This window comes from Ylistrum balloti, unplaced genomic scaffold (genome assembly GCF_031769215.1).
Source record: "Ylistrum balloti isolate Yb309-2 unplaced genomic scaffold, AGI_CSIRO_Ybal_v1 Utg371514, whole genome shotgun sequence".
In the NCBI taxonomy this organism is placed as follows: Eukaryota; Metazoa; Mollusca; class Bivalvia; order Pectinida; family Pectinidae; genus Ylistrum; species Ylistrum balloti.
The window spans coordinates 162,184-167,191 of record NW_026782782.1 but is presented as its reverse complement, the minus strand read 5'-3'; positions in this window follow the sequence as shown (position 1 = coordinate 167,191).

Genomic DNA, 5,008 nt, shown 5'->3' with positions numbered 1-5,008 from the left:
GTAACCAGTTAAACCCAGACAGTTGTGAATGATTTCTTTTTAACTACTTTTAAAACACCTTCAATAAAGATATGTCTTTTTGTTTAACTTCACGATATACAGAAACATTTTTTGAGATTTTCTTCAATAAATACCTTGTAACAAGTTGACAAAATTGGATTGTTGTAACTTTCCTTTTTTTTCAAATAAATCCGTAACCATTTGTTGATGTTATATTCGTCTTTAAATCAATTTTCTTAAGTAACGTGTCACGAAGACTGAATACTTTGTATATAGCAGGAGTCAAACATGTCTATGTTTAGCTAAACAACAACAGAAATAGCTCCTTTAATTTTTTTTTCAAAATCTATTAATCAGTGCTCGTCTTTCCTTGACTCCATTTAACAAAGATTATACGCCACAACGTTATATTTCCCAGTTATCAGACACTGATCACACTTTTATTTAAGCATACATGTGGTCTGTTAGAATGTTTAAGTATTTTATCTACAAGTACCTGTTATTTCTGGTAATGTCTCCTCCTTCGGCAGATTATGTGAAACTGCTGTAGTTTTCCACCTAGCAATACATCATAGTTGTAAAGTATTGAGGAGGTCACTGTCGTCATGGGAATGCCAAGTTTAGAATACAAAATGCTACAGTAATAACAGTGCACAATGCCATAAAGTTGTCCAGTCGAGAGGGTCCTGAAATAAATATCTACATAAGGTTTAAACGTTTTCGGTGCCATCTTTTGACTCAGACGTAAAAACAAAATTTCAGTTGCTTGATGCATTTGCTTTAATCGGAAGCAAAATCTTCAAACAAACATTGTTTTTATTTTCGAAATGAACGATCGAGATTTGCTTGCTTGATTAGGTCCGTTCTTACTCAATTCTTCCAATACTAATGTTTTCGAAAGAGGAAAACATAAACCAAGTATATTTGGATTCCGAAACTCCACAGGGACCCTTTATATGCTTTATAGTTAGCTTTACTAGTTCTTTAGAGAGGTTCAATATCAAATGTTTAGAGAATTCCACTATCAAATGTTCAGAGAGGTCAAATATCAAATCTTCAGAAAGGCCAAATATCGAATATTCAGAGAGGTCAAATATCAAATCTTCAGGAAGGCCAAATATCGAATGTTCAGAGAGGTCAAATATCAAATCTTCAGAGAGGTCAAATATCCAATGTTCAGAGAGGTCAAATATCAAATCTTCAGAGAGGTCAAATATCGAATGTTCAGAGAGGTCAAATATCAAATCTTCAGGAAGGTCAAATATCGAATGTTCAGAGAGGTCAAATATCAAATCTTCAGAGAGGTCAAATATCCAATGTTCAGAGAGGTCAAATATCAAATCTTCAGTAAGGTCAAATATCGAATGTTCAGAGAGGTCAAATATCAAATCTTCAGAGAGGTCAAATATCGAATGTTCAGAGAGGTCAAATATCCAATGTTCAGAGAGGTCAAATATCCAATGTTCAGAGAGGTCAAATATAAAATCTTCAGGAAGGTCAAATATCGAATGTTCAGTGAGGTCAAATATCAAATCTTCAGGAAGGTCAAATATTGAATGTTCAGAGAGGTCAAATATCAAATCTTCAGGAAGGTCTTATATCGAATGTTCAGAGAGGTCAAATATCAAATCTTCAGAGAGGTCAAATATAAAATCTTCAGAGAGGTCAAATATTGAATGTTCAGAGAGGTCAAATATCAAATCTTCAGGAAGGTCAAATATCGAATGTTCAGAGAGGTCAAATATCAAATCTTCAGAGAGGTCAAATATCCAATGTTCAGAGAGGTCAAATATCAAATCTTCAGGAAGGTCAAATATCGAATGTTCAGTGAGGTCAAATATCAAATCTTCAGAGAGGTCAAATATCGAATGTTCAGAGAGGTCAAATATCAAATCTTCAGAGAGGTCAAATATTAAATCTTCAGAGAGGTCAAATATCAAATCTTCAATAAGGTCAAATATCGAATGCTCAGAGAGGTCAAATATCAAATGCAACTGCATCTTGACCCTCGAAATATTTGGAGAAACGCCTTACTATGTCATGAAGAACACAGGCTACATTGGTGCAATCTAATGTGTTTTCTCTCTATGAGACTGTAACTTACTTGAAGCCAAATATCTCTCGCCTTATACCTGTCTTAATTAAAAAAAATGATGTTTTACAAACATTTTCTCGATAAAGATATCTCCCTGGTTTGTATTTGTATAAGTAGAGGCAAACTGTTTCTCGGGTAAACAAACACTTCAGATTGTGGTTAGGTATTGACTTTATATTTCCCATTACCAACACACCATGTATCATCAATGTTTGCTGAAATTTTCCACGTTCAAAGCACTATGAATACCTTGATGTGCCAATGTCAATAGGGGGCTCAGACAAAACACTAATTGAAGCAGTACTTCCTTATGCAATCCACATTGATATTCAGGATGTGTTTTTTTACAGAAGATGATTCACACAGGGATTATCCAGGTGCTTTAACTCTATCTAACAAGCTGTGCTGTTTATTATGCAACATTCGCAGTCTGGTCCCAGTCGTTGAAAGTCATGTGATATTCGAGTCGTCTGATCACGTTCACGACGTGGTACGATAACTTTGTAAGGTGAGTTCATCGACCTCGACCTTCTCAGCTTAATTTTAGTCAATGTTACTGTTTACACAGCAGTATTGGGATTATTCCTTATAGTATAATATCATAAACAAGAGTTGAGACAAATGTACAAATATGATTTGTATTTATTTTCTGACATATAACATAATCATGATCACTTCAACATCAAACATTATATATCACAGCTTGGCCAGTATAATAGCTTAAAAAAATAAAAATAAAAGGTAAATAACAAAAGTGAGGTTTCCCCCCCCCCCACCCAAGACTCTTTGCTGATATCGTTTATAAGTTTCCTCTTTGTAATTGCTGTAGTTAAACAAAGCAAACATGAAATGACCTGAAACATCTGTTACTGTCACCTACAACTTTGTTTCTATAACATCCAGCAACTGTTTACACTGCTGGTTAATTTTCTTTTGGTGTGCCAGGAGTATACCTCATGTTCACTTAAAGTCCTACCTAGGCCAAAGTATAAGAAAAGTCTAGCTATAATGTAAGGAATGTATTAAAGCCCTTAATGTATAAAAAACAAAATTCCTTTTAAAGTAACTAAAAATACAAAACTACAATGGTTTCAATATAGATTAGTCCATCATATTCTGACAACGAACTCCTTTATCTACAGATTAGGTTTAGTTGCCAGTCCACTCTGTCCCTTATGCAATGTAGAACAGGAAACCATAATCCGCATCATGTGGGAATGTCAGGAAGTACAAAATTTTTTACAAAGTCTTGAAGTACTTCTAGAAGCACTTGTTATTCCTTTTGCTTATAATAAAGAAAAATTTCTCTTTGGATTTTCATTACAACATCAAATGCTTACATCAGCAAAAATTGACAATGTAATACTAATAATTATTAAGAATTATATCTATAAGACTAGATGCTATCATAGAAGATTAAACATTAATGCACTTGTAAATTATATCAAAGAATATTACTCTGTTCAGAAATATATAGCAAATAGTCAAGGGACTCCAAAAAGATCAGATTTGAAAATGAATGGAGAAAATGGAAGTCTTTGATGGAAATTGCATAATAATTTGTGCAGGTAAATATACTTCACTGTAAAATGAAAACCCTTAATAATGTAGGATTTATGATGTGTCTATTGTTGTATGAGTACTTTCAAATATAATGTATGTAAACATTTTACAATCTGCACTAGGATAACTTGATTATGCTGAAAAATTGCATGCATTATATAGACCGATGTAGTTTCATTTTACTGTGTAGTATCAATACTGTAGTCTTCCCTCAGTTGGCTTTACTCTGTGATGCTGTATAATAACATTATAATTACTAGGCCAATATAGTATATATATATATTTTTTTTTTCTTCACCCCTTTCTCTTTCAATCATACTCATAGTTAACAAGCTAAATATTTCTCCAGGACTAGCAGACTTTACAAAGAATAAAATGACCTTTCATTGTGTATTTTAGATTTTCAATATACTCAAATATAATTTTTCTCTCTTCCACTAGCCCAAAGACCTCTGTCTTGTTCCTTGCTTGTCTCTTTTTATCTCTGCTATTCTCCTCTAAAGTGTGTGAGGGTTTCAAAATGTAAGTGAAAAAGATTAAAAATTGTTGGTGAGTGAGATACATAGATGTGATATGAATGTTTAGCCCACTATCACCCTCTCTTTTCTTCTCTTTCTTTTTCTCTGTCTCTCTATGTGGAAGGAAAGTGTGTGTGCGTGTGTAATAAAGATGACAAAGTCATGTGTTTTGTTGTGTATATAGAAATGGTAATTGGTTTTTGAAAACCATATTTTCTTAATTATATATCTATGGATGAACCCTGATTGCAATATTCTAATGCTGATGGCAACTATGAAGATAAGAATGTTGTGTAAACTAGGATATTATCTACAATATACTTAAGTTATTGATTGCAATCCTATACAAGTATGGAAGTTTCTGTGTGTGGAGTGTGTGTATGCTTATGTGATGTTAACTATACTTGTAAAAAATGCTTAAAAATAAAAAATTACAAAAAAAAAAAAAAAAACCCAAATGTATCCTTGGTAATTCTACTGATAACTTAGTACAATCTCACCGCACAGAACATCTCTTGTTACTTGAATACATACAAATATGTTGTCAGGATGACAGTTGTGTACATAACTTATCACAAGAATCAAAGAGCATATATGGCTGAATTTGTCGAAATTGGGTAAGAAGTTTTCAAAATATAGGAATTTAGTATGTATATAAACTATACTTCAAATAAATTTAAAATCAATAAACTGCAAACTCTTGTACATACATTGTACAAACTTGTATCCCTACTGTTTATTTTCAGAACAGTTACAGGAAATGCAGCATAAATTTATAATTTTTGGATACAATAATATATTTTAAGTATCAAAAGAAGTTCAAAAAGTGTAA